The sequence below is a fragment of the Leptodactylus fuscus genome, chromosome 1 (genome assembly GCF_031893055.1).
Source record: "Leptodactylus fuscus isolate aLepFus1 chromosome 1, aLepFus1.hap2, whole genome shotgun sequence".
Taxonomy (NCBI): Eukaryota; Metazoa; Chordata; class Amphibia; order Anura; family Leptodactylidae; genus Leptodactylus; species Leptodactylus fuscus.
In genome coordinates, this window is record NC_134265.1 from 257,967,350 (window position 1) to 257,979,727 (window position 12,378).

General features: G+C 42.7%; 1 protein-coding gene across 2 annotated transcripts in view; it reads right to left on the minus strand.

Annotated features, from left to right (window-relative positions):
- The window catches only part of PAPSS1 (3'-phosphoadenosine 5'-phosphosulfate synthase 1), a 287,445-nt gene that overhangs the window by 257,686 nt on the left and 17,381 nt on the right, over positions 1 to 12,378 (minus strand). The window lies entirely within an intron of this gene.

Here is a 12,378-nt window from a genome sequence, read left to right on the forward strand (position 1 = left end):
ACCCCAAAAACAAAGGTCCCGCTCTGCCACCGCCATCTTCTCTCATCAGCCGCGTGCCACCGCCATCTTCTCTTATCAGCCGCGCGCCACCGCTTGGCCACTCACACCAACTGCACTTCACTGATTCACTGATGACGCCACACGCACAGTTCCCGCGCAGAGCCCTCACACAGTCTGGCCCGCATGGCACACATCAGACCGCAGAGCGCACACACAGTCTGGCCCGCACCGCCACTCATCCCCGACCTGGCAACTTTCCATTTCAAGTTTACCATCTACCACCTGACCTAAAAAAATAAATAAAATAAATATCCAAAAATACACAGATTTCTATAGCAAGATTTCTCAAATGCTCTGACAGTTTCACACGTCTATCTCCACCCAATTCTCCAAACACTGCAGACGAAGTTGCGGGTAAAAGCTAGTATACATATATACGGTATATATTTCAAATAAAATGGATCAACCACTAGAATAACACCGACAGAAAAACAATATGCCCATGTGATGTGAATAGAAAACACTGTTACATAACAAAACAGATGTGTGAATAACACCTTAATGTGTAACATGTGAAGAGTAGAAATAAGGTTGGGAAAAAAACAGCATACCCTGAAAGTCATGAGGGTCAGCAACCCAAGGCCCCTTGCAGACGAATGTGGCCATGATCACTGTGCTATCCGTGTATTCCACGGATAGTACACCGGTCTATTCATTTCTATGGACCCATGCACATGTCCGTGAATTACACAGTGATGTGTGCGGGCTGACAGTCCGAGAAGCAAAATATAGAACAGGTCCTATTCATGTCCTATTTTGCGGCCCTTGCTCCTGTGGCTCCTATTCAATTAACAAAAGGGGCCGCAGAAGCGCGGCAAGTGCACAGGCTGCACACGGATTACATCCGCATGTTCCCCAGGTCTTTAATTCATGGCTGGGCAGCAGCACACGGCTGTCTGCAACCAGACCAAGGGTATGAATGAGACCATTTCACTACACTGTCATGTCTAATCAAGATGGTGGAAGTGGTAAAAAATGTGCACTGAGCCTTAATCTTATGGAGAATTTTATGTGTGATATCCCTTTAACAAAAGTGCTGGTAAAAAAAAAAGCCTATACTTTCACATTGGACAGCTGAGGAAACAAATCCATCAGAAGGCAATTCACTGTGATTAAGAAAGTAGATTACAGTATTACTCTGGTTAGAAAAATACAAGTGTCGCTTTAGCGGACAATAAATATTAGACATGAAAGGCTGGAAATTGTTGTCATAAAGAAAAGCAGGCACGCCCCGGCACCAATGATGTATACCACTGATCCGGCCAAATAGGCTGCTTGTAATTGGAAACTGAAAATGATTAGTACAAGGGATGAGTTAGAAATTCCAGATACAACACTGCTGCACCACCATACATCAAACACTCTTGAGCAGGACAAGCTCTTTGTAGCGTGCTTGCTGTTCTTTGATAAAGTGCAGACTTGTTCTGTGGAGCTTCTCTGAAAAGTACAATAATGGCCTTTAGCATGGGGATGGGCCACCTTCCATAGCACAGCTGCTGATGTACAACATCTCCCACAAAGCCCATTAGTAGCCCTCCAGTCCACCTCCTCAGTGCGGCCCCTATAAAGTGTCACTAGCTAGCAGAGAACTTGTTGGCTTATAGATTTCGTGCCTGACGAATTTTACTAACTTTTAACCAGTTTTTTATCTAAATGTTCTTATTAGGCTATTTCAGCACTTTCCTTCCCATAGTATTGCTTTCAGCCTGGTTTAATGGGCAAGTATTATCTTATATTTAAAAGGGATTATATGTTTGAAATTAGATAGAAAGGACCCAGAATAATGTACAAAAGTCATATCGACCAACACCCTACCACACAGCCATTCCAATGCTCTAGTGGTCCCTTTCAACACACCGAAAATGACGACTCAGATAATCGATGACCCAACAGCCAGTGATGGACTAAGACCAGAGAAATTTTAGAAAAAACCATGGAGTATGATCTATTTATTCCCCCTACACACACAGAATTCTGAAAAGTTCCTAAATAATTTTACTTTTTGGACAACCTCAATAAGCAAATTAGAATCAAGTAGTACAGTATGTGACCACTAAGCCTTCAAAACATCTGTAAGATGTCTAAGCATCTATTAAGTTTACAAACCAGAAAAAAGGAGGGTAGTAAGTCATTGCCAAGCTATGTAGTAATGACAAAGTAACTGGAAAAAGAAAGCTCGGATACCTTACAAGTGATGGTATGAATAACTATACAACTGAAATTACATTGGCCAGAGTGGACTAGAACTAGACTTACTGCCAGGTATTGAGAGGGAAATGATTTTACACTTTGTTCTTGCCTCTTCTGGATCAACTTTATAGCCATCTTTTATACATACAAATAACTTAAAATTAGTGAACCTCTAATAACACCCCCCTTCTTATCAAAGACTGGGTGAGGAGACACTAGTGCTCGCTAGGCATCACATATCGGCCCGGATAATCAGACCTACGCTCAATGCATTTAGTGGGGCAGTTATACTTCACCTTGTACATCAGTTCTCTGGTGTATAAGGCATGAAAAAGTCACAAATTGATCACAAAAGTCCCTGGCCCTGACACATTTATGATCATTTACACCCAGTGGCGTAACTACCACCATAGCAGCGGTAGCAGCTGCCACAGGGCCCGGGACATTAGGGGCCCGGTGACAGCTGCTACTGCTGCTATCATTATGCTCGGAGGTCTTTTCGGACCCCCGAGTATAATGATCGGGGCCCCCTGTTAGTGGAATACTTTCCACCAACAGGGGGCCCCGAAGCTGCAGCAACGGCTGAGACACAGGAGCTGCAGGTCTGGCTCCTGTCAGCGCTGCAGGACGCTCCCCCTCTCTCCCCCCTCCCTTTCTCTGCTGTCCTCTGCCCACCAATGAGAGGAGGAGGCGGGGCTTATCCCTGCCGTCCTGCACAGAAGAGAAGAGGAAGAAGCTGCTCTAGGAAAATGAAACTGAAGCTACACAGGTACGTACTGGGGTTACTTATTACTATCAGGCATTTGGGGGGATTACTTGTGTTTTAGTAACTCCATGTGCCTCATAGTAATAGCAGTTAACCCCATCATCTCCCTCACATTAACCCCTGTTTGCCTCACCATAAGAGTTACTGATATGTGAGACATATGGGGGTAATAATAATGAAGATACTTTATTATTACCTCCATGTCTCTCACATATCAGTAACCCTTATGGTGAGGCAGACAGGGGTTAATGTGAGGGAGATGATGGGGTTAACTGTTATTAATATGAGGCACATGGAGTTACTAAATTGTAATGCACAGGACCAGATTTTTTTTTATCCACAATTTGTCCTGGTATAGCGGTCAGCGGTGACAGTATTTAGTCCTGTAGGGGCCACTAAGGGACATAATACTGTGTGCAGGGGCCACTATTGGGTATAATACTGTGTGCAGGGGCCACTATGGGACATAATACTGTGTGCAGGGGCCACTATGGGGGATAATACTGTGTGCAGGGACCACTATGGGGTATAATACTGTGTGCAGGGTCCACTATGGGACATAATACTGTGTGCAGGGGCCACTAAGGGACATAATACTGTGTGCAGGGGCCACTAAGGGACATAATACTGTGTGCAGGGGCCACTAAGGGACATAATACTGTGTGCAGGGGCCACTATGGGACATAATAGAGCGCGCAGGAATGCGTAGGAGGGACTCGGTCGAGATCTTCGGTGTCGGGGGGGCCCCATGTCAAAAGTTCGCCACAGGGCCCCGCCATTCCTAGTTACGCCACTGTTTACACCGCTTTGCTGGTGTAAATGACCCCTGAAATCTGTGCCAGTTACAAGTGGTTTGCAATGGTTCATTTTAAGGTTTTCGCCTTGCGGTCCTTTCTAGGTACCAGTGCAGATTGTATCAAGGCCTTTAAATTCACAATTCAAGGGGAGAACTTTTTGATTATTTTTCTACTGATCATGTCAAACAAAAGGTCACATAGACAGGATCAAAGGTTCCACCAATCCCGACAATTCATGCAGGATACAAGCAGCCACTAAAAAGTTTACTTGTGCTCTAAGGCAGAACTGCACACATGCTACAGCCTCCCTGAAAGATGGTAGTGCAAAGAAAACTTGGATAAATAATTATTAGAGAGAACAGGAGAATTACAAAAGTAATTCTAAAAGTAAAATTACAATTGGAGCACCATTTTTTTAAAATAAATGCCACTATTCTGCTGTTGCAGCCTATGTGCTCTACCTTACATTAACAACAGGTTTCTTTTACCATGTATTTGCCCATAGCAGGAGCTTATAGAGGCCTTCCTGTTACATAGTTGAAATATAACCCATCATCTCCAACTCACAATCCTATAGTATGATCTAGAGGAAGGCAAAAACCATTATGAGGTGGAGACCAATTACCCCATGTTGGGGGAGGGGGGAAACTTCCCTATTTCAAATTTGGCAGATTAGAACAAATCCTGGGATTAACTTCCTTTCTACAAACATCAAAATTTTGTAATACACTAAGAGATGGCACGTTGCTATACTATTGTTTCCATAGAAAATTATAGCACACAACTAGCCGTCAACTGTGACAGTAAGGACTACAGAGTGCTGTACATGTACATGCTGTGCCCATGTGAGCACTGCAAGAGCTGGGCTCTTATTGCAAAAGTTGCAGTTAGCGATAACACCAATTGTCAAAGTTTAACAATTGACAGTGAATAGTGAGGGCAAGCAGAGGCATCACAATAGTCACCTTGGCTACCATTTCACTACATCAATGCCTAAAAGGTTGCCTATAAAAGTTCACATTGCATACACAGCAGTACATATGTGCTGCAGTGTATTACATTAGTTAACAAGTCCCCAGTAAAAAAAGAACCCTTGGGATAACTGATTAAATGTTATAAAAAAAAAAAAAAAAAAACTAACAGCCACAGCATAAATGGTATTGCCACATCCCCCAACAACCCAAACTATTACATTATTGCACTATTTAAACTACACAGGAGATGACAGTGGAGGTAAAAATTAAAAAAAACTCTAAAACTTGCTGCTCTTGTACACTATTCCACCCAAAAAAATATATCAAAAACTTACACCAATATATCGCAAGATGGTACCAAAGAAACCATCAACTGATACCCTGGGCTTCATTACATTATTTACCACTTTTGTAGTCTTCTCTTAAAATTTATTTCCGTATTTACAGATGACAGAAGTGACAGACAAGGTTCTCTCATTACTTGGGCTAAGTTAACCATACACTTTAGATTCCTGTCAAACACTGGTGGAGCTTTTCAGCTTAACCCCAGAACTACCAGACACACTCAGCTCCTTCAAGAATACATGTGCTCTCAGTAGGGAGACGGAAATAAGCCACTGACAGACATCTCTGCTTGTAGTTCATCTGTCATGAGAATACCACCTGTGGTCTGAGAAGAGGGGAATTACATCCATGCACATCAAATGGACCGTGGATTCAGCTATACCCATGAAGAGGTTATGACAGGGTATCAATTACCAAGCTTAAGTCCATTAACACTTGTGTATGACTACTTTCTGGACAAATACAGATCCCACCCGGATTCTGACTCCTATTGTTTTCAATGAGAGGCAGGAATCACAGCAGAATGCTGAAAAATAAGCATATTGCTTAATCCCGTTGCAGAATCAAGACGCGCCATTTGGCCCTAAGCAGCGTCAGAAAGTTTAAATGGAATATTGCTGCTCTGCATTGGCAATCCACCGCGAGGGTCCGGGTGCCAGAAAACAAAGAGGGATCCAAGGCGGATGTCCGCCTCAATTTCCAACATCTGAATGGGGACTTAATGAACACAGATGAAAATTACATGTATAAGAGGTCACCTACTATGATATTTTGATGGTCATCATGAAAGGGAGTCCACCCCCTTTTTCAAGCATATGTGACTACCACATTGATAAGCAAGTTTGTAGTAGTTTTATGCAAATAAGGTAGTTGGTCCACTGGAGACAGGCTTTAACTCAGTGACATCACCCATCCTACTGCAGAAGTAGGATGGGTGATGTCACAGCAAGGGAAAGGTCTGTTTTGTAAGTCATTTGTTTTTCTGTGCCTAGCATTCTAATCAGATCCTCGTCTGGAAGATCTTCCTTGAGAAGTCAATGTTTTATTGTTGCTATTCTGAAGTTTCACTTTTCTTAAGTGCGGCAAGGACTTCCACGGGACAACCCCCGAGGCGCCGCTGCACCAGACAGCAGTAGGAGACATCAGAGTAACAGGGATAGGCAAGTATATATCATTAATTACAATTATTATTTACTAAGTTTTCAGCTTCCCCAGCCTCCTTGCAAAAACCTTAAATTCCTAGACAATGCCTTTAATGGGTCCAATAATTTGCCTTCCCATTAAACGGGCTATTTCCATAAACATAACCATATTTAAGTTTCTAGACAATGATTAATAATTGTTGAAAATATATGTTAAATTTTTTTTTACAGAATTTTACAGATCTAAGTGTGATATATATATATATATATATATATATATATATATATATATATATATATATATATATAATTATAAGCAGGTATTCAAATATTGGAATATTGCCTGTGAATGGAAATCTCCGTTTTCTATTACTGTACATTTCCAATTTAACTAATACAGGTTGAACATGACACCTAGTGGACAACCTGAGAAATGCAACAACAGAAATAATACAAAGAAAAAACCCAAACGCATTGCTTTACAGCTTAAGCTATTGTCACGTGGTACAATGTGCACTGACATTTACGTGTCGATTTTCACTTCTATGAAATTGTGGAACTTGTTCAGGGCCAGCAATCCTGCATATAGGGTAAGGAAATTTACAATTTGCCCTCAGAATAAAAAATATAGATAAATACTGTATATATACCCACATGCACATTATATATATATTACTATAAGAGAGAGCTGTGATATAAGGTAGGGTTCACACTGCTGTTGGAGTCCACTCAGAAGGTTTACATTTAAAAAAAAAAAAAACTGACACATAACGGACACAAATGGAGAATAACGGATGGCTATCAGTTACTGTCCGTTATATGGGCAATCATAGATCTATGGGCAATCATAGATCTCAAAGTAAAAAAAATTATATATATAACAGATACTTGCTGTCCATTTTTTCAAACGGACAGAAAAGTCCTGCATTTAGGAGTTTTTTGTCCGCTTGAAAAAAAAAAGACATTGTTGTAAACAGACACTAAAGGACACAAGATAAAATCCCATTGAAATGAATGGAAATTGCGAATGGACAAGATAGTGTCCATTACTAAAATCTTGTACGGACACTGCTGAGCGGACGCCAACGGTACTGTGAACGCCCCTTTAGGGTGCATTCACACTACTGATACGCTGCCTGATTCTGAACGTTAACACACGTTCAGAATCAGCGCGTATAAAGCAGTTCCCATTCATTTCAATGGGAGCCGGCATACGAGCACTCTCCATTGAAATGAATGGGCTGCTTTTTTTCACTACGAGCGCTCCCATTGAAGTGAATGGGAAGTGCTCGCGTGTACGGCTCAGAATGAGCAGAGCTAGCCGTACACACGAGCACTTCCCATTCACTTCAATGGGAGCGCTCGTAGTGAAAAAAAGCAGCCCATTCATTTCAATGGGGAGTGCTCGTATGCCAGCTCCCATTGAAATGAATGGGAACTGCTTTATACGTGCTGATTCTGAATGTGTTTTAACGTTCAGAATCAGGCAGCGTATCAGTAGTGTGAATGCACTCTTAGTGTTCACATTTCAATGCAAGATCTTCTATAAAATACTCTGCTCGGAAACATCTGTGAAATACCTCCCAGCCTTACTATGTGTTTTAGGTGCACTGAAAAATTCAAAAGTTCTTTGCAAGCCAAGTTTTGTCAACATTTTATAATTTTAAAATAAATCGTTTTGGGTCAGGAAAGAACAGCAGTTGCTTTACATATGAATCTGAAAGTGGGCTAGACAGGACTGAATCCGATTCGTACGGCCTTTATTAGCCATCTGGTGATGAGGTGCAAGAGGATTCAGCTGACACTTTTATGGTTCATCAATTATTTGCTGCAGAGGAATCTTTATGGGTCTACATATCAACATTAAAGCTTAGGAACTAAGGTTTGCCAAGTCTTCGTATTGACTACAAAATGTGGTAAGATTTAACGCAAAGTAGAAATGCCTACCCTGGACCACTATCAGAGTAAGACTTCATCTTATAGTAAAGCTGGAAATTTTACTTCGGCTGACAGCTACCTAAAGTCTTAGGCTGCGTTTACACTGAGTTTTTTGGTCAGGAAATTGACTCAAACTCCTCCTCCTAAAAACACCTCACCATAGGACTGTATGGTGAGGCGTTTTTTAGAGGAGGAATTTGAGTCAGTTTCCTGACCAAAAAACTCTGTGTGAATGCAGCCTTTCCCCATACACACATGCATGCTCAGCCAAGCAGCACATGTACACTAAATTGTGAGAGGAGAGAAAACCACTGTCAGATTCTTCAGAGGAAGCTTATCTTCCCAAGAACCAAAGGACTGGGAAATCCAGCAACCAGCTCTTACCTACTCCAACATGTGCAGTCAGTGAATGGTCGGGAGTCCTTTAGATGGAAGGTTTTGACAATATATATCCAATGTGTATGGCCAACTTAAATAGGAGACAGTACAGTATTGCAAGGTTATTCTTTGGATAAATAGTACACATATTATATATATTTATTAGTGTCAGCAGTCCCAAGGGCACCAAGGCACACTCAAGTTCCTGCCGTTCCATAGTACACACCCTCCCATAAGTCACTGTGCTACAGAAGAATGCATTAAATGTTATCTAATAGAGTTATTTTACATTTTGTTTTTTTGGGCTTTTCTTTGGGGGGGGGAGGGTGTGAAAACGCCCATCGGCTCTGTACAACTGGAGCTGTGATTCATCAGACCATGCCACATGCCGCCACTGTTCCATGGTCCAATGAAAATAATCTGCAATAATACTACAGTTATAAGTGATGCCAGGAAGAAAAAGTTACAGACTGTTACCTCTCCCTATATATGATTTTATTTTATGCCATCACCCTGTTGACCTGTCAGGGAGTAAATGTGCACTATAACCTGTCACATTTAGGAAGGGGATTAATATTTTCAATTAAAAGGGGTTTTCTGAGATGTTTTGTCTACTTGTAAAAAAAAATCAAAAAATCCTACTAATATTTTAAATGTGAAAGTTCGGATGTTTGTTTCTCAATTACACAAAAACGGCTGAACAGATTTGAAACAAATAATAGATAAGACATACCGTATTTTTCGGACTATAAGACGCACTTTTTTTCCCCCAAATTTGGGGGGAAAAGAAGGGTGCGTCTTATACTCCGAATGTGGCGCCTGGCATCCGCTGTACTAGAGAGGCGGAAGCCGGCAAGTGATAGACGCCATTACAGGTGCCGGGGCCTGAGACATCGCTGCCCTGCACGGCATGAAGCCAGCAGCGGGAGGAGTGATGCTATTCCGCTCCTCCGTCCCCCCGCCGCTGGCTTCATGCAGGGCAGGGCAGCGATGTCTCAGGCCCCGGCGTCTATCCCTCCCCGGCATCCGCCTCTCTAGTACAGCGGATGCCGGGTCAGTATCAGCGGCCCCTTCTCCCCCGGGGCCGGTCCCCACCGGCCCCGTACCTGTAAAGTTGCAGGCCGGCTCCTGCGCGGCGATATCGCAGGAGCCGACCTGTTCGGGTGACAGCCGGGAGCCTAATGAGGCTCCCAGGCCTGTCACTGCTATATATTAGTATTGCGGCTGGGTCTATGACCAGCCGTAATACTAATAGACAGAATGTCCCATAGACGGCAATACAGTTGTATTGCCGTCTATGGGACTTGCGACCAAGTGACCGCAGGTTCAAGCCCCCGGGGGGGAATAAAATAGTAAAAAAAAAAAAAAAAAGCTTTAAAAATATATAATAAAAATATGAAATAAATAAATCACCTCCTGTCCCTAGAATATATATATAAAAGTAGAAAATCATATATCATAAACCACCGGGTTTTTTTTTCAATAAAAGGTGATCTAAGCAATAGATATTCCCCAAAATGATATAACTAAAAAGTACTTCTGGACCCGCAAAAAAAAACTCTATGCATCCCCGTACAGCTGCAGGGTCACCTGTCAATGTGGCCTTGCAGCTGTTGCAAAACTACAACTCCCATATATTAAATATTTTACCAGTTTTTGCTTCAAAAATTTTTTTTCCCTATTTTCCTCCTCTAAAACCTAGGTGCGTCTTATAGTCCGAAAAATACGGTAGATACGTTTGTAACCTCGATTAAAACATAGGCTACTTTTATCCCAGGAAAATGACACGGCTTCACGACTGTTATGAATTTATGTTCACATACTATATTACACTGCTGTTGCAGCAGCTTATGTCAACTTCTGATAAAGCCAGATCTGTTATCTCTCTGTGTAAACACACAATAACCCTCAGTGGATTGTGTACATGTATTTGCATATTATCTTAACAGCTCCAGGCAACATGCTGACACACTGGTGTGTTCATTAAGCCAGTCCCATGCCACCAACGAGCAATGACATGTAGCGTTGTCCTGTTGGTACACAGCATCACCATCAGAGAACTCCAACTCCAGAATGGGGTGGTCTGCCATAAGTTGCACGTATCGATCACCGGTCCCTGGACCTGGACAACGGGGCCCAATTGCGACCATGTAAACATGGCACAGACCATGACGGAACCACCTCCCTCCTGGACACGTTCCTGTTGGCATGCAGGATCCATGGCTTCATGAGGCATACGCCACACTATCACACACCCATCGGCTCTGTACAACTGGAACCCGCGATTCATCAGACCATACCACATGCCGCCACTGTTCCATGGTCCAATGACGATGGTCGCAGGCCCATGCCAGTCTTCGGGTCGGGCATCGACTGTTGAAGCCTATGCAATGTAGTTTTCGGCATACAGTACTGGTAGAAATGGGATCCTGGCACCCCACATTCAAATCAGCGGCGATTTGACCCACAGTAGACCGTCGAGAGCCCTGTACGACTATGCGGAGGTGACGTGAAGTCCGTTCATTGAACACTCGTGGTCGACTAGTGCGTCGGTTTACACAGCTGCCAACGTTGTCTCTGCGATATTGCAGGTTCACCCGAGACACTGTTGAACTTGGAAACCCAAATTCCTGGGTAATCTCCAAAATGCTATGCCCCATGAACCGATTATCATCCCAGGTTAAGTCACTTAACTCGCGACGTGCTGCCATGTTCACAAGACACCTGTCTGCATCAGACTGCTCAGATATCCTGGCGACACTAGCGCAATATGGCCGCATCGTGTCACACTGTTTGAGCGTCATATCCAACCCAATCGGCACTGGGACATGCCTTCCCATGACTTTTGGCATTGAGTGTATAACACCCACAATGTTAGAGAACATGAATGGTCCTATTTAAAGGCATTGTCCAGGCTTTTCTATTTAATAATTAGACCGGAGAAGATGAAAAAAAAAAAAAAAAACATACTAACCTGTCCCTGATGCTCTGGCGCCTCTCCGCTCTGTCTTGAACTGCATCTCCGTTGTTGCCTTCCAGCAGAAGTACCCACTGCACATGACAGCTGAGGCCAATCAGTGGCTTCAAGAAGGGAATCTGGGATGTCACCAGCCACCTTCCTGAGGCCGCTTGCTTGGGAGGACAGGCGAGTCTGGGGGTTTTTTTTGCACGTCCCCTCACCCTAATTAGAAAGTATTGTTCATCCTGGGCTTTCCCATCTCCTTGTTTCAGCTTTGCCTGCACGGTCTGCTTTTCACTTCCTGTATTTCTCCTACCTCCCCCCCTGCTAAACGGTACACACAATTCACACGATTAGATAATCTGCAGATTCTTGAACAGAACGGACTCCATGTTATCTATGTTTTTACATAGAGAGATAACAGACTTTGCTTTATCAGCAAACTGCAGTTATCTGAATGGATTGCCCTGGCACGGAATAAGTGACGTCAGTTGTCCTATCTCCCAGGTCCGTGGTTATAGCAACGCTGTGTAAACAATGTGAGGAATAAGGTCGCATTGCAGGCAAAGAAAGCAGAATTTCTAAAGCAATATATTTAGGAAAAGTCTTCAATTTCCATAAACTACCAGTATAGATATGATCCTTGAGATGGGACAACCCTTTTAAGTGTCATCAATATTTACTTGAGCCACACATTCAAAATCTGTAAAAGTTACATATTCTGGAGAATTTTGCAATTTGACTATTACGTTAATAAAACAAATGTATGTGAAAAAAATACAATAAAATAAAAGGGTAAGAAATTCCCTGGAAGCAGACATTACATGAT